At 39.7% G+C, this 22,785-nt stretch overlaps 1 protein-coding gene across 3 annotated transcripts in view; it reads left to right on the forward strand.

Moving 5' to 3' along the window:
• Nucleotides 1–22,785, forward strand: part of LOC122572116 (bifunctional heparan sulfate N-deacetylase/N-sulfotransferase) — a 367,071-nt gene that overhangs the window by 189,036 nt on the left and 155,250 nt on the right. Inside the window, exon 1 of one of the 3 annotated variants that reach the window (XM_043736714.1) lies at nucleotides 15,727–16,524. The exons of 1 other annotated variant lie outside the window; for it this stretch is intronic. The gene's annotated coding sequence lies outside the window, so the exon portion shown is untranslated. Of the gene's footprint in view, nucleotides 1–15,726; nucleotides 16,525–18,397; nucleotides 18,480–22,785 lie in introns of those variants that run through there. One more of the 3 variants, XM_043736716.1, reaches the window with a different exon arrangement.

A 22,785-nucleotide genomic window follows, 5' to 3' on the forward strand; every position in this document is an offset into this window, starting at 1 on the left:
TATGATTTATGAAAATACGGATCTTCATTCAACTATCATTGAATAATTGAGACATCATGAAATGTTAGAGAATCGTCCAAAACCTCTCGTCCATCATTTACGAAAATCTAAAATTCAAAATTCTAGATAAGCTGTCCAAAAAACATTCACAGCGTCCTATATTTTATCTAAATTATATCTCAAAATATCGGAAAATCGACAAAAATCTTATCTATCATACGTATTAGAATCCAAGATTTATGATCTTAGATAAGCTGTCCAAGAGACACTGGCGATTCCGGGGACGTTCGATGATCCAGGAATCGTTATTTGCAGAGGCAGTACCGGAAGGGCTAGCAGGGCGAAAAAAAAGAAGCCAGAGGCTTTCCCGGGCTGTCAACACAATTTGCGTCGTCGCAAGCAATTCCGCGAGTCGCCGGGAGGTTCGCTTTCCGGCAGATTGCATACGACGATCGTGATGAGTTTGCTTTCGCGTCGTAGACGACTAGGACGACGGATATCACTGCCGGAGCCAACTGTTCCGCGGAGTAAACATACCCAAGGATAGCACGAAGGGATGGATCAAGCCACGAGCGTCGAAAGCCGCGCTTTTTTCTACAATAATTGTTGAGAATTTTGGTTCTTAATAGCCGAAATAATGCTATAGGAACACTAAATTTACACTTAGAATTCATATTAGAATAGTTATATATTTATTTGATAAGCGATTTCAAAGATATTCATCGATACACACTTGCACGCGTCTCAGCACTTTCTTCCATATCCGACTGTTAACCGACTGAACAGTTTACGTTCATTTGTTTTCGAGACGCCGCGCACACACATACTTCCACACACTGATATTCACATACAAGTATCACTACTACGCATCTAATCTAGTCTCACATAAAATTACACATATCTCAATAATAATATTAGTGGTTATTAATATCAGTGAATCTACAAGTTACTGTGCATATGGTCGTTACAGCTTATAGAATTCTGGTGTGCAAATAATTGCACAATTTTACGAGTTACAAGTTAAATAATTCACATTACTGATGCATTTTACGAACGATCGTAACAGAATGATTGATCGATAGATACAACCGTAATATTTTTACTTGACTTTAAATTAATGATATAAATAACAAACTTGCTGATTAGTCGATAATTAAGAAAATGATATCAATACCCTTTGCGTAATAAATTCCATTGAACATTTTATTCCAACTAATTTATACTCAATATGATATTTTCAGAAGCTATTTATAATTTAGTATTTCTACGTTTTCAACTAATGAGGTATCTGTATGTTAATATATTTCTATTGAATTAAGTTGGATAGCATAATATATACAAGACGCTATATTTTGCATAGTAAAAATAAAAGAATTTATTATTAGCATTCGCTAATACTTCGAACTAATGAAATTCCTCTAATGATATTAGCCCAATCGTGCAAGGGAGCTGAAAAACGAATACACTGTTACATCCATGTTAATACATGGATATTCGTAGCGACAGTTAACTTATCTAAACGTCTGAGCAGAGTGTCGCCGGTACTGGTCGGCGTTAACTTTATCGAAACTCGTTTCAGCGAATACTACGAGTTGCGTCGTGCCGTTAACCGGTTTCCCTACGCTGGAAATTGGACGAGAATTAGGCACTGTTCGCTCTCCGCTTAGATTACGAAGCCGAAGGAGACGCGTGCCTTCCGCTCGCCAGACACAACGTTTGCCTCGTGTTTTCGGACTCGTCGACTGCGTTCCACTTGGGAACGTGCCACTTTATCAGGAAGTTGTTCGGAAGAGATGAAAACAGAGAATTCCGTGTTTCCAACTGGAACAGATTGGGAGGGTGAAAGAGTTAGGCTCTGTACGAATTAGAGAAAGGTGTTTGGGGTTTTGCTTTACGAGCGTGTTTTTCGAGTTTCTTTAGAGGAAAATACGAAATAAGGTTGAGATTGTTTGGAGATCGGTTTGTTTACACACCTTCTTACGTATTTTACGTTAACCAGTTAGCCGTTGCGACCTCTTCGAAAGGCGTCTACCTAAAATGTGCCGCATAAAATAAACGACGACGAGTGTACTCGTCAAAATCAGCTAACTGGTTAAGGTACACTGGATTTTATTCCGGACATGAAACAAATGAATAATAATAATAATAATGATAGTCATGCATATTAAGAACGTTTCTGATGAAACGGCTATGCGACTCCAGAGGTAGAAGAAACTTTTAATAACGTCAGATGCGTTAATCGAAATTGAAGTAAAAAGAATCCAAAATATCCAAAGATCAGACTATATATTCTAAAACCAAAAAATATTCTAAAACCAATCAAAAACTTTCTTAAACACACGTTTCATAATTCTATTAAATTTGATGGTAACGTTAGGTAACCAAAGTATAAAAAATTCTCGGCGAATGAAACATTCGTCGATCGATTCGATCGAAACCAACAATTTTTCTCTCACCTAATTCTCATTTTGTCATATCGCCGAGGAAACATTTCAAGCGATCGTATCTCGGCAATCATATCGTTCACACAAAGCAGCGTACGCGAGGAAACCCGAGGATCTTTCCTGACGTGGATGTTAAAAGGGCGTCGAAAGGATTCTGTTACGAGAAATTAGCGATCGTTGAAGCAAGATCTTTCACCGGCAAGAATGCTTGGCAAGGAGCGGGGTAATGGAGTTTTCTTGTTCCTGGCCTTTTTCCTCTCGCGCGACTCGCGTTCCAACCGTTCTTCGTTCCCTTGCAACGAAGATGCTGTCTCGAAACAACGAGCGTTACTATCTCGGCCTTGTGCATACAGGCTAATGTGCCTAATTTACCCAGCCAATCTAGTCCCGTATCTCAAACTTAATAATCATTGTTTGTACGCGACGACCGTGAACCGGTGCGTCTGATGATCTCGTCTGCGAAAGAGGATCTCGATGAGGGCTAATATAGCGTCGACTTGCCACGTTGCTTGTAAAGAACGTCGAATATCAGGCTTTAGAGAAGTTCATCTCGTAATATCGAGAGATAATCGCATCGTACTTGCTCAGATATAACAATTTGATGCTTGAAATATTTATTGTCATCGTTATACCATCTTCTGTAACAGAACATCCTCCTATGGACTCATGATCATGGACTCAGATATGCTTGAAATTCCCCATTTATTTTCCGCAATAATGTCCTTTTTCTTTCACTTAATCCGATAATTTATATTCGATTTGATTAATAATTTGACTCATAGACCACCATCTTGTCAAAGCGATCTCAGCTAATACGAACGGGGTTGAAAAACTATGTATCCTATAATCATCATTTTAAACGTATATTATGCATATCTAAATTGTCGTTAAAATAGTAAACATTCATGGGAACGACTGTACATAAAGCAACGCAACATGAATTTTCCGAAACTGCGAAATTCTTCGAATTGCACGGAGGTCGTGGAAAATAGAATAATTTAGTAGAGTGCTCACCGAAACTAACAATTGTTCAACATCAGCCATGCCAGCAGACTTAATTTCTGATTCCCTGCACGATGCACTTGGTCACACGCGTAAGCGCGTCCATCGTTCGAATTCCTTTCGTCCGTCCAAGCGATTTTCTAGTTACAAGCTGCAGCCACTCGACGCCAGCACCTACGTACAACAGTATCCTGGCATTGCTTTTTGCAATTTGCGAAATGGAGTGTCGGAGGCCAATTAACCGTGAGCCAGGATCGTTCCGCTGGATTCGTTGAATTTTTCAAGAGACACAGGGATGGTCAGTGTCGTGCGTTGAAAGGCAAAGAAAGCCGCGCGCGGCGTATCCACGCGGAAGAAAGTTGGCAGCAAAGTCTGTGAAGGCAGAAGGGCTGAAATTAACGGGCCATTACGAAATGGCTCGCGGGAGGAAAGAGAGACTACGCTCTCTTTCGTCGTCGCTAAACTCCCGAGCAGCGCTCAATTACGTTGATGAATTACGTGTACCTACTCCAATCCGCGCGAGGACAGACAATGAATTCATCTTCGTCATAATTCTGCGGAGGCTGAACCCGCTGACGTATATTAGTCGCGTAATCCGCGGATATTCCACCGCGAAGACGCGTCACTGTTCGAAATTTTCGGGAAAATCCTGTCGGGTAACGAGCAACGACGATCCGCTTCGAATCGTCGCCTAATTTCCGCGAAAATGTTGCATCGTGCGTGCCGCTAATTATCGTCGAACGAGGTAAGAATGATCGAATGTGACGGTGACAGTTTCAGGAACCTGACCTCGCAGTTGATGCCACTATATAAATACAAATAACACAGAGACAGATTTTAGGTAGCATGTATAGATGTTAGAGAATTATTGTTTATCAAATTTCGGTATCTGTCTCGGGATATTATACACGTAATGTATTTACAACAAATTTTTGATTAATTATTCATCATATATATATTCAGATATAGATAAGCATCGGAAAGCTCATCGTACTATATATACCTATCAACAGGTTAGATATTTAATAATGAAATAAACATAAATTAGGGCCAAAATCTGTGAATTTCATCGATTGAGTAATAATGTAATAATGCCGTGCCAGAAATCCAATCCCATAACGTGACGTATTTCCAATATTTTAAAAATTAACTCCGTATCTCGTCAAGTTACAATTTATGCTACCACATTTCAAGCATAGTAAGAAGAATAGGAAGAACTTCAGATTTTGTGAGTGATAATTAGCGTGGCTGACAAGTACGTAATCGAAAACCAAGCAGATGTTCCTGCTATGACGGGAGAAGAAGAAATCTCTGTGTATATGTGGACATCTGATTGCACATAACAAATGTATATGTATATGTAGTATCAAAATATGGTCTAGAGCAAGGACAAGAAAGGATGGTTTATTTGAAGTTAAGTTTAGTTTTATCCGTACAAGCAATACCTAAAACAAAAACTGACTACAATATCTTCGTACGTCTTACCCTAACACTGGACTTTCAACCTCTGACTCATCAGGTCGAAAATTGCTGACCCCCAACCCTCGCATCCTTCTCCCACTCCTTTATTCATTTAGCTTTGGCGTCACCAAGGCATACACTCTTACTTACACTCTCTCTCTCTCTCTTTCTCTCTTCCCCAGCACTCTTGCGCTTCTTAGTTTATACCTTAAACTTATACTATCCCGAGAAACTCGAACTTAAATATACAATAGACCAAGCGTATACCCTCCTTTTCCGATGCTACATATATATGTGCGATTAGTTCAAGTCTAATGCGAATCGTTGGAAATCGTTGGAAAGTTGAGAGAAAAGTTATAAATTATTATCGAGCCACGAGATGTTGAAGGATCGTTGAAGTATCGAGAATTAGCTTTAGGGAGGAAGTTCAAAAGAACCAAGTTACAGAATGAAATTATTACACCTGAGAAGTAAAAACGTGTCTGCAAGGGAGTAGTTTCGCGGAACGATTCATCTCGATCGACGAACAGGTTACCACAAGCGACTGCTACCGGTTGAACAAGGGCAATCGAACCGACTTCGCTTCGTCAACCGAAGTCGAACGTAATTGTCGATGTTCTTCACACCGTGCCGATACTTCCGAGCGCGACTTTCGACCTGCAGCCTAATTGAAGTCGGCAACGCCGAGTCCTTTTATTATGGCGAACAAAAGGCGCGAGCGGCGAGCAGTCACAAAGCGCAGAACTCATTACGAGCGGAGCCAGGGCGAGCAAGTCAGCCGCTAGCTACGCGGCGGCGGCGCGAAACCTTGATGAGAAATTCCGGAATGGAAACGATCGACTCCGCGGAAAAGTCGTTCGTTCCAAGGCGTGGGATCGGGGGGAGAAACCGGCAGAAAGGGTGGCAACGAAGGGAAATAAAAGCGAATCGCGCAAAGGAAAACACCGAGAAGATTTAAAGGATGGGAAGGTTTTAAAGTCCGCTACGTCGCGAACGATACTATGAACTGGAGGAACGTTGACGATAATGGGAACATTGATTGTTGGATTCGATACGGAGAGAATAGGATGCACTATACTTTACGTGTTACACCTAAATTTATTTTATTATGAAATGGATTATATAATATTGAGACGAATATTTTTATTTTATTATAATTAGGATAATTGGATGCAGCAGATTTTAAATTGCCGTACGACGTAAAAGGGTGCAAAGCTTATAAAAGAGTGTCATAGTTATGTTACAAATATTATTCTTTATAAAATATCTTGAATTCTATAATTTCTTACATCATTTCGCTGTGAACCTGATCAATAAACCTAAGGAACTAAATAATTTATTCCTCTGAAATGTTCAACGCTAATCACGAACGTAGGTGAAACAAGACTACCAAGCACGCGCTTGTACTTACGTTACGCGCGAAAATTTCAAAGGGTGATGTTCCGCGGTTTCCGGCTGCGCGGCAACGCTACAAAGTTTCATAATGGAGGAACTAGAAGAGCCGTGAGTTTCTGTGCTCGTGATTCGCAGCAGCTCTCTGCTCGTCGATTGCTTTAAAATTGGAAACTCGTAAATTCGATGCGAGCGTTTTACACATCCCTTCTGCAACGGTCTCGTTCGTGCGGTTTTTCGCGCATTTCGAGTTGCACGTTCCGCTCGTCGATACGGTAACTTTTAACCCGAATTTGTAGTTTGTCCGAGAACTCGCGGGGATTTTTCGATGACGGTCGTTCTCCAGAGAACTGAGCGTTCGTTAGAATAAGACATTGTGCTTTCATTGCCCTGTATGAAGGTATTATTTTATGAATTTTTAAAGAGAAGACAATTGAGGCAGACATACGATTTATCTAATTTTAAGAAGTCAGTCTTTTCAAAATATTGTATTATGGGTTATGGTGTATTTGAAAAACGTTGTGAACTTACTGCTGCGACAATTTATACGTCAAAATACAGGAATACGTGGAAAATGTTTAATTTCATTGAAATCGATAGTCCACTGTTATCTACAACTGCTTATTTTTCATATTTATGGAATATTTCATATGCTCGAACCAATCGATTGATCGATGCGTAAAACACCTACAACATACGTTAGGAATAACAGCAATATGTTGGACACATGTTTTACGAGCACATACACATACACGGTATCATATATATAGCTATGCTTGGAACACATAAAAATTTATTGTACCACGTAACAAATTTTTTAACATGTACTTAAAAAGATTTCACGTGTATAGCTATCAAATTAAACCGCAACCTCCTTAAAGAAGAGTGGATAATGAAATTCCTCCAGTAAAACAAACCCATCCCTATCATCACCGACAAGTTCCTCGAAAAATCCCAGAGAACCTTTATCCTTCAAACGAACTCGTATTGTTTACGAACGTCTCAACTATTCGCGCCGCGAAAGAGGGTAACTACCCCTCAAAAGCTATCCTCCGGCCGCGGTGGCCTTCGCATTATTTACGCCTGGCTCGTGGGTCGAGAGGGACCGCCGGATATACTACTTTCGGAACTTGAACGAACTTCTGACGGAAACCACGATGGCCGCGGCAAACCGGAAATTTATGGATTTTGTTCTGCCTTTCGGGCTTCTTCCAGTCAGGCTAGGCATTTTGATTTATACCGTAACCGTGACGATATCGGAGGACGAGATGCTTGTCGAGAGGCCAGTTTCATCAATTTCACAATGGAACCGAGCCACTTGCTTCTTTGCCAAATCGATTAACTCCGCGAAATGAAAAGTGGACAAATTTCATGAAATTATAAAGTAGACTTTAGATATTAATGCAAATTTATATTTTGTAATTAAAGAAACGAAAGGTAGTTACAAATTTGTTTCATCTACTGAATGTAATAAAGAGCACCGTGTTCTTTATATATCTTGGCGTATCATGCGCATTTTTGTATCTTTTGTATTTCCCATAAATGCATAAGAATCCGCATCAGTCCAGTGCTTCCGCGTTAAAATTTCAAAAATTTCAAAGAGCGAACCTTGGCCTGTGAGCGGCTCGTTTGTCTCAAAAACATTCCCTGTTTCTCTCATTTCTATCTGATGCTGCAGCATCGAAAATCTATCGCGAAGGAAAGAAGCTTACGACGAACGTGGTACGGTAATGCATGAGAAATTCGTTTTATAATAGAACTCGTTAGCACGGCATATCGACGTGTATCCGCTTCAAGGCAACGTAGGTTGCTCCGTCTTCCTGTTTCGGAGAAACGTTGCAGCGGAACGTTATTCGAGAACACGAGGCTGAGTCAATTTTGTATCGGAAACAACCGAGACACGGGATCGCTGGTGCCGTGCAAAGAGACCAGACGAGAAATTGTTCGAGTTTATGATACATGGATATGACTCTTCGAGGTTGTAATACAATCACCTCGGATATCCTTGCTGTTCGTTTTCATCGACGTTAATGATGCGAACAATTTAGGGATGACAGAGAACGAATCCCGCGGAATAAAGGTGGATATTCTTCGTTCTTGGAATATTATAGCGAGTATTACATTTTCCAGTAGTTTAGTTTTACTTATTTTGTAGGAACAATAAAAGACTGTGTTATTTATATTCCTCGATCAGTTTTTGATACGAGGTAACTTGAAGTATTTAAGTATTTTGTGATAGATTTAAACTTGTTTTGTATGATTGTTACGCCCGCAAAGTTATGCTGTTCAAATATCTAAATTCTATTTTTACTCCACAAGAATAGCGGACAGAATCTTCGTATCACAATTAAAAAGTTCTTCAATTTGTTCATAAACATGGAATACCACCGAGATGATTGAGATTAATTTTTCTTATTTATATCTGTCTATAAATTATTTCTCATTGAAAGTTATTATTCACTTGACTAAAAAATCTGCTATGATCGTCTTCGATATACAAACCATCTTAAAATAATAGATACCAATGTGATTCTATATAGATATACTGTAGTGAGCTTTAATAAATGCACGATCATTACTGTAATGACAGCATAAATATATATATATATACATATAATTTTTTTTATTAATATTATTTTTATTAGAACATTTCCGCGTCCATAAAAACCACTGCAATCTACGCACCGAGAATACTTAGACATTAAGCGCTTTACAAGGGACGGTTTAATCGCAATTTCATCAGGGGATCGGCTTTATCCAGCAGGAAATTTCCCTGTTTACATCGATACCAAGTAAACTCGGTTCAGTTCGTTGGCTCGTACCAACGAGAATTCCTCTTTCTCTTCAAGCGTCTCAACTAAATATCTCGTTAACGAAGGTAACCCTGCACGCCGTAATCGATAAATGTCTAAACGATTGAAACCGACGATTCACGGAGCTTGCAGGCTATCCTTTCCAGTCTTAAAGGACTCGTCCACCAGTTTCTTACGCCATTTCCAACGTAACGAACCTCAATCCTTTTCCGTCTATATATTTCGATTTACCTTCTCACTGAGATACTCGCGAATTTTGTCGTACGTCGGCTTAATTAAAGCGACTGCTAACTAGCATAATGTATATCCAGCCTCCAATAACCAAGCAATATTTTCCTTCCTAGTCTTAAACTGGAATTACCGACGGTTAAAGTATACAGCTTATATCGAAAAAATTAAAGTGCAAAGCATAGGGCAAGGTTTATAATACAATAAGAAATATAAGCTTCTTTATTTATTGATATATTTTACGAAAAATCATTCAAATATCTAAAAATGTACCGCGGTGAATCTATGAAATTTCTATGGAAAATTACGAAATAGTAATTTTGACTATACCGGTAGTGCTAGGATTAAAGGACTCGTTCACTAATATCCTAGCCCATTTCCAACGTAACGAACCTCAGCTCAATCCTCTTCCATCTACACATTTCGATTTATCTTGTCACTGTGATACTCGCCAGTTCCGTCATATCTGTGCTTAATTAAAGCGACTGCTAACTAACATAATCTATAACCAGCTCCCAATAACCAAACGATATCTATCCTTCCTAATCTTAACCTATTACTACCGACGACTACAATATACAACTTGTATCATAGAAATTAAAGCGCAAGGAATAGGATTAAGTCTATACCACAATAAAGAAACATATTTCATTCGCGTATTTTACGAAAAATCGTTCAATTCTTTAGAAACGCTGCATTGTAAATCTATAAAATTCCTGTGAAAAAATTACGAATTAATAATTTTGACCACTCTACTAATTCTAGTGCTAGAGGACCCAGTTCACCAGTGTCATAACATTTCTAACGTAACGAACCTCAATTCTATCTACATGTTTCAATTCACCTTGTCACCGTGATACTCCCGAGTTTCGTGGCGCGTGCAACTTAATTAAATCGACTGCTAACTAACATAATGTATATCTAGCTTCCAATAACCAAATAGTGTCTAGAAGTTCGCTCGGGGGTAATTAGTTAATGTACCATTGGTCGACGAATTCGCTGACGATCGTGTCTGCACCGCGTGCAGAAACATGTTGGATAGACAAGGTTAATTTCCAGCGGAGGCATTCGAGTTCGTTAATAAATCAGACACCATCGGCCCACCGTAGACGTACAAACATCCCCGCGATGCTGCTTAATCGATACCCGGCTTAATGACTGCGATGCGTTTCGGCTGATGGCCCGGATTCGACGCGAGACGTCGCCTAATCTAAGCGGAGCCGTTTAAACGGCGCGGTGAACGCTGATCGACGGCCGCTTAAGGAGTCGTGATTTCTGATAGATTTGCTAAATTGCAAGCAATTCGGGCGTAGATGCTCGTCGAGCTTGCGAGTCTCTCGATGCCGCATGCAGCGCAACTTGCAAACTATCGAACCAAGTTTTGCTGTCACACATCGTCTCGTATCGGTTGGCCGATAAGTAATTGCAAATTAAGGATCGAGTTAATTTTAAAGAAACTTTTGGTTTCGAGTGTTACGAACGAAGAGTAATGATTTTAATTACTTTTGGACGGTACCATAAATTGTATATTTAATTGAGAAACTTCGGGTTTGAAGGATGAACAGCAAATAAGATCGTTTTACAATTTTCAAATGCAAGCTACATAAATGTCACGAATGGAATGAAATGAATTACTGATTACGAACATTTGAACGATATTCTATACATATGTATATAGATAGAAGTCAACTGCAAATTTCTTGATTAAACCCCGGAACACAGAGAAGCAAAGACCATTGAAATCTGAAAATACGTAATGAAATTTAAGCAACGCGGACGATTAACGGAAGAATTTATAGTGGTTGATGTTGCCGAATAAAAAAAAGAGAGATTTGCTAGATTGCATTTTACCCCGATACTACTAGCAGAGATTTTAACGGTGCTTTATATCAAAATGTATGTACAATGTACACAGCACCGTTCGATACAAGAATTGCATCCGATACCGGTCGAATATCTGTAATCTCTGGTGAATATACTGCATGGTTTTCGTTCTTTCCGAGTTATGTAACCGAGCCGCGTTATCAGTTCCTCTAAACATATTATTCATTAGAACATCGATGAAAATGTTGATTCGCCATAACACTCGTAGCAGAATGCAATAGAAAGCTTAATAAAGAGGGTTACGGAAGTAAACCGATATTAGAAGCATAATTCACCGTGTAATGTTGACCCCATGTGGTTAAACGTTAACGTACTCCCAGCAGTATACTTTTGCTAACGGCGCCGTTGGTATAGTTCTAAATATTAGTTTCCAACTCGTTTTGCCGAGTACAATGTATCGGTAGGGGAAAAATGGAAGAAAATGAAAATCAAACGATGTTCTTGCATTTACGGTACGTGCACGATGCGTTCGGGTGCAAAAAGGGGAAATGTCTTTGATAACATGGGGCAAGGGAAATATCTCTAATTAAGCATGATTGACGGGCAATTTATTTTGTTTGTAGAATTCGAGGCTGCGCCGTCAATCACGCCGCGTGTAACAGTCGCCTTTATTTTACTGTGAAACACCACGCCACCGATCAATATTACGAAGGGCATGTTCATTGTTAGACGGTCTGTGGGTCTTGTATCGCGTCAAAGGGCGCATTTAATTAGCACCTATCGCGCCCTTCGATGCGTCAGATCTCACCATGGTCGTTTGATCACACAATCGTGATACTCACACTGACTGTGAAATACGTTCAACGACGAAGTATGTAACTGTTCCAACTACAGACGATAGCCGTTAAGCGTTGACAAAAATCATCGCGATGAAAGTGATCAGAATTCACGAAAGATAAAATGGTTAAGTGATGTATGTCCGCTATGGGAATTCATTTTTGTCCGTGTATTTATTTATTTTGCGACTTTTGCGTAAGAAATAATATCACCTTCCCTGCATTTCTAATCTTACTTCGTCAATATAAAGATCAGAAGAGCAAATCGAAAGTAAATAACATGAATGTATCGCATGATCGACGAATGAAAGATAAGAAATTGTAGAATTTGTGCAGATGTGGAAACGAAAGATACGAGTAGGAAGAGAATGCAGCGGAAAGTATATGCAGAGTAGAGCGTATGCCTGCAAACAAAATCAATATTAACATTAAAGTTATCGAAGTAGACGAAATAATCAATTCCCAATTTTTAGTAGGAATCTCAGAGTATTGGAAGAATGCAGTCTTTCGAATTTGAACGATCCTTTACAAAATACATGAACTTTCAATTTGATTCCTTAAGTACAAGTTACACATTATAGTCATTAACAGCTTCGGATTGTTAATATGTCATCGCTTGTGCAAATGATGCACAACCTTATTATCAATTTTATAAATTATCAATCTCTCGTATAACTCATAATTATCAATTAACAGGTCTTCCATCATGGAAGCATGTTTGTTCAAAAGTGAGATTTCTCCATGGACGATGTGCTAATAAAGAATGCACACTATGACGACGAATAAAAATCCCTACAAATTAGAAACTTCAACAAAGGACACCAGAACAGAAAGCGAGTCTCGTCAAAAGAACCTTTGGTCTTCCTGTTGCTCGATCGACGATTCGAAGCGACTAAGGACATGAGAAGTCGACTCCTATAAAAGAAATGACAAATAAGACGAGCTAGTCGCCTAGTGACAAAGGCGTCGTGAGGCAGTGTGTACTCGAGCAATGTGGACAACGCGCGATCAGACCGGTTTGACGTTCCTGGGGAATACGTGGTTGAATTTCATTCTGCTACGTGACGTTTTCAGTTTCCGCCTATTGTAAGACGCGGTCGGTATCGCGTTCAAGAGGAAGAACGAACGAAAGCGCGGTAACCGTTCGGATTCGTACTATTATCGGTTCGGAAATTCATGATCGTTCTATAACAGAAAATCCAACAATCGTTGGGGAAAATTTCACGTGACAATAGAAACCTCATCGACAATTTCTTTCAACTTCTTTGCTTTCCTTTTCTTTTCTTCTTTTTTTTTTCTCTTTTGCTAAAATAAGAGAATTTGACGCTGAAAAGCTGTTTGCCATAATTTGGAATTCTTATCTCAATAATGTTTCTATTTGCGCAATATGGTAAAGCGACGGCCAGAGAGGCGCGCCCAGAAAGTTTTCATTTCCTCCGTCGCCAAGGAGAAATACGATTGTATCTTTGAGTAGCGAGTAAAAAAGAATTTCATTTCCTCTCGTAAACCCCCCGGACAAGGAGCTCTATGATATATGCCTGTGCGCGGCGGAAACAAGTTTCTTTGAGCGAACTTGCGGTTGAATCTGGGCCAGTCGGTATCACGTTCGGCACAGATTTCAGAAAAACGTATGTAGCAAAGGGGAGAAAGACGGATGCGTCCTTTAGAATACTTCTTGTAGGTACAGCTCGCTACTTAACGGAGGCAAATGGAAACTCGGCATAGGTACTTCGAGATCTCTTCTTTTTTCTTTCGATTCTTATCGTTTGCTAATCTTCGTTAGAAGATTGATCAAATTAATCAAATATTTCTCATTATTAAGAAAATATGAGTGTAACAAATGATGCTATACTACAAATAAAAGCTTCTCAAGACCTGACTGGTATATCTAAATGAGGGTAATTTGAGTTAGATTATTCAATCTTAGACTATTTTAGACTTTAAACATGCAAGGCAATTTTATACAATTGTTATCACGTGAAACGCAAGATACAAATCAAAATGAAATATTCTAGAATTAAATAACTGCGTTACCTACAACCTACGATACGAGAATTTCAATTGCGGACTAAATACCATTTAAACCAACCACTTGCAATATTCCGCAATCGAACATTCATTTATTCAAGGAAACACAATTTACCCTTTATTTAAAGCCCCTTTCCAAAGAATCGAGGCATCGTTCGAGCCCATTTCAATTTTAATATCATCCCTCTGGCAGTACCGCGATCGCGAAACCGATACCGCGGCGGCATTCAACGAAAATAATTCGACGAGTCCATTCCGTAGCGCGGTAACTCACATCCAGCTAGTGGCGTGGAAGGGTGAAGAAAGGAGGCGAGGATGGCTCGAGTTCGCCGAGTCCCTCGGCTGTGCGCCGACGTTTCTCCGTCTGTAAAACGTAAACGACGAAGGTTACGAGGGTGGAGGCGACGTGGAACGCGTCTGGCCGCGAAAGAAACGCAAGAAGAACGAGAGAGAGGTCGAGGTTTCGGCGAACATCTGCCAAGCAGGCTGATTTCCAACCGGTGATAAGACCTCGAAATGCAGAGGAGCCGGCATAGAACCGCGCCGGAATTCATTAGTTAACCCCGTTCTAGAAGCGTCATTTTCCATGGACTCGTTTCGCGGCGCGAAGCTCGCGAGGCCACTGTGCACCGCGCCGGAAATTGTATCGTTGAAGAATTCAACGATGGGACTGGAGGATGAAGGGTTGCTCCGGTTTCGAATGGAAAAGGGAAAAATGTTTTCTAAGGACGACCCGAGGGGTTGGAGTACGGTTCGGGGCGTGCAAGAGTACGGTCTCGGAGGAAGCTGCGGATACGTGGAGACTTCCAGTGTATCTTCTTCGAAAGTGTAATCAATTGTCTGTGACTGGATGCATCGCAATTTATCGCGTGAAAGATGCATGTGAATCGGCACGTTAGTTTGTTCTCGAGTAAATATCGCTTATCTTAACAAAAATAAGAAATGAATGGAAAGGCTGTTGCTCATATAGAACCAGTTACGCCTTTCGCAAATCGAGTTCACTCGAACCCCGATAAAGAAATAAATACGATAACATTGATACCTTTGCTGTTACACTATATGTACGATACTTTATATAACATACGACTTTACCGCGCGTAGACGGTAACAGAACAGGATATTCAACTCCTTGTCACGCGTGTCGGTGATCTGTCGCTGATCGAATTCTTGAACGCTTTCAAAGTAACTCAACCGAAGGTGCTTAGCGGTTGTATATCTGGCAGCGATTTCTTAACGAGATGCTGCTTCGTTCATCCTTCACGTACGAGACGTTCGGTATTCGCGAGGCACCCAATCGCTTCGCCGTGAGTGCAAGCGCGTAGTACATCAATATGAGAATCGCGAGAAGATGCGTTTGGGCGCGACCGCGTGCCGCGACTGATGTACTGCGCATGCGCCGCATTCTCGTTCCATCCATCTCTCTCTTATACGTGGCGTGTGCGTGCTTCTCTTCCTCGCGTTGACTCTCTTTCACTGCTTGGCCAGACGTTTGGTGGGGATAGGTAGCTCGGTTGAAGTTCGCGAGGCGACGCAAGGGGCGCGCCACACGACAAAGTAGTGGGGCGGGAAGGGTCGTAGGGACGAGAGGAGAAACGCGTGGAACTCGTAGAGAGGGAAGGGACGAGAGTCCGGCGGTCGAGTGAAGCAGTAGGAGGGGGACCCCGCTTGTCGGGCGATGCCACTCAACTGAATCCCCGCTCTGTCCTCGCGGCAGTCTGACGCCGGTCGCGCAGTCAGCATGGCTGGATTTTCTCGTAGTTTTTCGCCGGTTCTACCGAGCTAGAGACGAGCGCAGTCGGTCGTGTTCTCGCGTCGCGGTGGTGCATGCTGTCTGAGTGTCGTCGTCAGAACCGTTCGAAACTAATCGCGAGGCCAAGTGTCTGTATACGCGTGCATTTCCGAGCGAGCGAAAGAGACGCCAGATACTCGAACCTAACCTCCAAAGACAAAGATGAGCCGAGACGTAACTCTGTTCGTTTCGTGACCGCGGTGACGCAGAATCTCGTCTCTTTTCGTATCGTTTATACTCTAAGCTTGTAATAATATCGAGACGAACGTGCTTAGTTGTGTTGTTGATCGTGCGCGTATTATATACCGTGATTCTCGTCGTGATCGCGCCTAAAGTGCGTCGCGTGACAGCCGTGTGTGCTCGTGCGTCTTGCAACGGAACGAGGACGGGACGCGTGGAAAGAACAGAAGGGAGCGGAAAACTACTATGCGTCCTGGCATGAACATTTGGGTGACGTTTTTCCGTGTGAACGTGTGAAAGAAACAGGTAAAGAGAGAAGAGGAAAGATAGTGAATCTGGGAAGAAAGGAAAGATCAGTGGGCGGCTTATAGGAAAACGGACTTGACCATCCAGCAACGAATCTTGTCCCAACAACGAGGGTAACATTTCTTAGAAAGCTGTTCCGTTGAAGGTTACGTGTTCGTGTGTTTGGTTTGAAGTATCAACTCAACTGCTGGCTTCTTGGAATCGACTGTTTTTCTTCACTGGTATGTTGAAATGATCTATTGTTTATCTTCTATCCCTGTTGACTAACGAAAGGAAAAATTCAAAATAACTGTATCAATAGGAAATTTCCGTGTTGTCGCATGACTGAATGAAACTCGTGTAGAGATGTCTCTACATGAAGCGTCTGGCCGTCGGCGTAATTCTCGCCTGGCAAAAAGAGACAAGAGCCATGTGTGTACGTCGGCTCGGCCAGAGTGTAAACAAGCGCGGTCCTTTTAAATGCCTACATATCGCGCTCTGTTGTTATCTGTCTGACGCAATTTCGTCCCGCTTTCCTCACTGAAATTTATTCCTGGAATTATGAATGCGTATAATATCGAGCAGTTGGTAGCTAGTCTCCGCGATCGTTTGAATATTCCCGGGCTTAACTCTTCGCGGTTGCCATTCGACGTTTTGTTTCAAGTGGTTCATATACAATAAGCTATTTGCGACGCTTGATTATATAATACGTGTGTGCGTTTCAGTATCTTCGTTAGCTATATATTAGATTAATATATTCGCTACTGTTATCGCACATGGTGTATCGATTGAGTTGTTTAAGCAATGCTACGTGCAAACAGAATAGTTGCATTTTGATTTTTGCGCGTTTCGATAAAATGATTTGGGAAAGTGTTTTCTATCCATTCGCTGTATAATGCGGTAGAACGAATACCATCGCTTAAGATTGAAACATTTTGATGGAAAAATTTTAACAGTTGATGATGTTGATTTGTAGCATAAACGACTATCTTCTACTTGTTCAAAATGAAAAGAATCGAAAGACAAAATATCGAGATGCTTAGAATTAATATTGATTAACTGTATAGGTTGGAAAATAAAGAAAAATATGTCGAATCTTACAATTTTTAAATAATTTTCTTTGAATTTTTTTCCAATAAAAAGCTTATGGAGATTGAGAAATTTGCAGAAGGTAGAGTTAATCAGTCTGATTTCTGAGAGGTTCAAATATTCCTGTAGAAAATACGTGATATCTTACGATATTTTATGTACAGCACGAAATGTTTTAATTAGATTTTTAAATCAACATTTTTATTCCAAATACGATGATATTATTATATTCAAAAAATATATTTCCATATCATATGATTCTCGTTCTAGAGGTACATTTTGACATACGTATGTTATATTTAACCGTAGTATAACAAAATGTGCTACCGGAAAATCTAGTTAAGACGCATGTACTTTAATTACGGAAAAATGTTAATCCATTTTCAAATTATTCGAATTAGTGAACGCAGTACATTCAGATTCGGTTAATTAAATGGTACGTATAGTTCTGAGCTGTTATTTTGCGTTTCTACTACGTAAAATCACAGTTATTTTCAACAGGAAACTTTCTTTATAGTAGAGCGCTCTAACTGATAACAATAATTTTAATCCTATCAAAAATGTCTTTCTATGAAATGTATCTAATCGTAAATTATTTGTCTATCGCAAAAGAGAAGATTAGCAAACATTACACTAATACCATTCACCAAATGTGTATATATATTATATTTAATATTTGAAGGTTTTAAACTTAATATAATTTTTTCGCAAATGAAAAATAACTCCATATATGGAGTTTCTTTCTTTCTAATTAGAATAGAGAAACCTTGAAGACCGTAATGAGACACTTGTACATCATATGATCACATTACGTGCTTGGTATATACTATCGTTTACTTGAAGATGATGTCACGTGATGGCGGAACTAGCATGAAAAGTAATTGCATCTCGATGCACTGTCTCTTTAAAATTACGTACAGATAATGTGTATACATATTCGACTGTTCGCAGAAAAATACGTCTGTGAAGAAACTGATAATGCCACGCATGTGTCGTATGGTCACGTGATTATCGTTGCCTTCTTGTAGATAGAACCTATCGGTCGAATTACCAAGTTACACGTAGTTCTCGTGCTCGTAGAATTCCTACATGCTGTTGAAACACGGAGGTATGAAATGTAAGACTCTTATAAACGAATAAGTAATATTTTTTGTTCATATTCAGATTAAAATTATATTTGAACTATTTGTGTATGTTATGCCGTATATAGTGTATATGGCGTTCAATTATTATGTGGAAAATTGAAACAAACGTTTCGAGTGAAATGGAATCATGATAGCTATAACGAAATTTAAAATCGAAGTGTTTCATATTCAAATAATGAAATTTGTTATTCGTAGTAAAAGACATTTCGCGATAACTTTTGCAGAGCTTATGAAATTGAAGATTTATTGAAGCAAAGATATGATTATACAGCAGTGATCATCTATTAAAAAAGCCTAGCGATATAAAGAGTAGATAATATTATATATGTGTGTTCGTTCAACCCATCAGTTTATCTCTGAATAATTATCATTCTCTTCTACGATGGACCATATCTTTATGCATTAAAATACCTATATAAATTCCATTGCAATAATAAAAAAAAAGTTTCAGAAAGAATCACTTATCAAAGTAATCGATAACTTCCTGGTCATCGTTAATCTTTTCCCAATTCGTGATGAAACTTCTAAACTTTACGTTTCTTGTTAATAAAATTCGAGATTCCCACTTTTACCCTAATTTCTATGTGCGAATTTCGTGTTTGATGGCTCCTTAAATACTTCCTGAATTCGAGCAGGCACAACTCGCGTTTCCTAGCCATTAAAGAAACTTGCACACATTAAATCCTGAAACTACCGGTTCGTTTTACCGCCCACTTGTTATACGCCTAGGCAATGAAAGACTAAAAACGTTTTCAAACATTCCAAGCATTCCGAGGAAAGAAAGCCGTGTGACATGGAAATTTAAAGTTTTATGGGAAATCGAATTCACCTGTTTCTTTTATCGCCCAGGGAATACGAGAACCTATTTCCACGTATCGTGGTAACCGTCCTCTTCCCTTTCTTCAAACTAAGAATACCATTCCAGAGACAAGAAAAATGTCCTGGATAACCTGTCCTTTAACTTCTGTGTAAGATGCGATTTTTACTTTTAAACCAAAACAGTATAATCTCGTTATCTCTTTGCTCGTTATCTCTACATAAAGAACTAAATAATTATAACGGTGCATCGGATGAGCTGTAGTTATTAAATCTCCGACCGATCTCTCGTGTTCGAACATCGTAGACCCATTAAAGGACGAGCTTCTTAAAAAACGAAGAGGAAAAAAAAAAGGAAAAATATACCGGAGCGATGTTCCACGTAACGCGGTTCAATTGAACGTAATAACGCGATACTCGAGCCATCATCCGTTGGAAACGCGGATATTAATTTCGTTATTAGACCCTCTGCCTGGCCTCTCTTTCTCTCGTTCTCTAGATTGTTGCTACGTTTTTAAAGCCAGGTGTTTTCTTCTCTTTCTTCTTTTGTTTTTGTTGCTGACCGAGATGTCCGTTCATTAAACGGGAAACGGTTTTACGGTTGCTGTTTCGTATTTTGCATAGAAAAGTAGGATGAGGAGGGGCCTTTGAACGTCAAGATTAAAGAGTTTTGTTGCATGCGTTGCTCAGACCCGTAATAGGTTCCATTTACGAGTGTCGCGAGACGCTGCGTTGCAACGCGAAAATGACAATCTGAATGCGAAATTAGGCGCGCGACGCTTTAATGCGGGACACACGCTAAGTCTTTGGCTATGAAAGATGCATCAGAAGAAGCTAACGTAGAAAACTCCAGAGACAGAGAGGCAGATAAAGAGAGAGAGAGAGAGAGTATGTAAACGTAGAATATGTGCGCGAATGGCGATCTTCTATTTCTTTTATGGAAGGAAAAATCGTGGAAAAATCGACGAGATGTTCGTGGAAGCTTCTTTGGCCTTTTGTTAGCTCGAGTGTGTCTGAGGAGCGTGTCGAAGTTTACGCTCAGGTTGCCAGTCGATTTTTGTTACCCTAGTCGTAGCTGGTCGCTGTGTGCTGCCTCGTCGAGACACACGACAATGCCAAAGTGTGTTTTCAGGTGTCGTTTGTTTAAGTTACACGGCTCTTAGCTGTTGATCTAACTGCGAGAAGCGAAGATCTCTAGCGCCGACTGAAATTCCCGATAGTTTCACTAAGAACGGAGTCGTAAAAGCTTCAAGGACTCTAGTTTTCGAGCACTGTTCTCTTTTACTGGCGTTTCTTATCTGGGTAATGCCAGGCTTCATGGTTCAGACAGGCAAGATGCTATTCTTTTGATTTGAAACCATGTTTTTTCTTGTATTGTCACTTATACTAACAATTTAATCGATAATCGTTCTTTCTTCGCAAGCAAAGTTCATATGTACACTCAATAAACTTGTAGCATTGTAATAGGTTTTTTATTATATTGACACAGTCTTAGATGCATCATCAAACGTTCATATCATGAAACAGATCACGTATGAAAAATGTAAGAAGTCAGGTGAAACAATTCCTAAATTTGAGATTTTAAATGATTTGTCCTGTCAATACACTCGCACATTATCAAAACTGTAATTTTATTTCATTTTGAGATTACAAACAATTCTCCGCCACCCTTTCGAATGTTCCAAAAATATTGATCCATCACACGATCAATTATACCATTAAATTTCTATAAACCTTCGTAAATCTATCACTCATTTCTAAAAAGTGTTATTTCCCATTTCAACTTCATTGTATTGCGATACTTTCTCTTAATCATCGAATAAAATACAAAAATCAGAAAATCAACGATAATTAACTTACCATATTCTTCTTCGTATTCTACTCTAAGGATTATGTTTAATCTGTCTTTTTTCAAATTTGAGTAAATTACAGTCCATGCTATTGTATCCTTCTGGTCTCTGTTAAACGAAACACCCATCTAGGAAATGTTAAAGAATTAAATGATAAGATTCAAACGACACATAAGAACATCCTAAACGATCAAGTTGAACAAAGTGAAGCGTGACGGTGTGAAAGTCGATCGACGACTTTCTTATACGAGAACTTGGTTGGTTCGATGGGTATTCTCGGTGGTTAGGTCGGCTTTAAACAGCGTTCGCCTTTAATGCAACGCCGTACGAACCCTCCTCGTCGGGATCTACACTGCGGGGATGTAGTAAAAATTCCGCATCTGCGGGATAGTCCGCGAAGGGTAGGACAGAAAGGAAGGCGGATATAGTTGAAGGCAGAGAATACTAATAGTGAGGCGTGGAAGGGAACTCTAAGACACCGTTTGTAGTCTGGGAGGGACGTCTAGGCATGGTATTAAATCTATTTCCCTTCTGTATCCCAAGTAACGACACGAAGTCCTATCAAAGATTCAGTAGCTTTCGAATCAGCCCCAAAAGAGAGGATTGCTTCGAAACAAAATACGATGTAACATAGCCACCCTTGCGGTTAGGAACCTTGTCCCGATTTATTTCTGTGCATACAAAGTAGTTTATTAATAACAATGTGTATTAATCCGATGTAAAATATTTCACACTCCGGGAGAAATTGGGTATTTTCTTTCAATTTAAGGACGGTCGTTACTAAGAGCTAACCGTTGTCTTGATACAGTATTTTAGTTTCAGTTTTTCATTTCATAATTCGTTATTTCATAATTTCATTTTGTAATTTACGCATAAATAATCGTTTCGTGATTTTTCCGTCACTATTTTTTCTTCTACTGAAATTTTAAAATTTTATAGAAATTGAAATATCGCGATAATGCTACATGTCTGCTTCAAGGCGCGGAAAATTTTAATTCAAACATAATAATGTTGTTAATCATATCATCGATACTTTAAGCCGTTTATAAATCTATCAACGTGGAAATATTTCATTATCACAAAAAAACCAACAACGAGTTTTTCCAATGACACGTTTAACGCGTCCATCCAGGGGATCTTCCAATATTTTTTCTCGCATCGTTTTACAAGCATTTCACATCTTATTTGTTTACCGTTTCACGTTTTAATGAACCAACGAGAGCTGGTCGTTCGTTTCGTAGGATTTTCCTGGTAGCTACGGAAATTCGCGCTCGAATTGATACCGTTCGACTTGTTTTTGCACCGCGTTATCCAGTGCAGGTAACAAAAACAAGAGAACAGAGATGCGCCTATAAAACGAACTACGTGTGCGAAGTTTACCGTGGCAGAACGTCGTCCAGCTACGGAGATTCAATTTGACGAAACTGAAATTCTAGCCAACAGTCGGCAAGAAAAGAAAATATATCGAGGTTGGAGACGCCAAGGATACACTGAATCATGAAACACTCACCGTACAGAATCTTTATGTTCGTATACTGTGTGCTATATAAAACATTTTGAAATTTTACTAGCACTGTAATGAGGCAACACAAGATATTTACGA

The sequence above is a fragment of the Bombus pyrosoma genome, linkage group LG10 (genome assembly GCF_014825855.1).
Source record: "Bombus pyrosoma isolate SC7728 linkage group LG10, ASM1482585v1, whole genome shotgun sequence".
Lineage (NCBI taxonomy): Eukaryota > Metazoa > Arthropoda > Insecta > Hymenoptera > Apidae > Bombus > Bombus pyrosoma.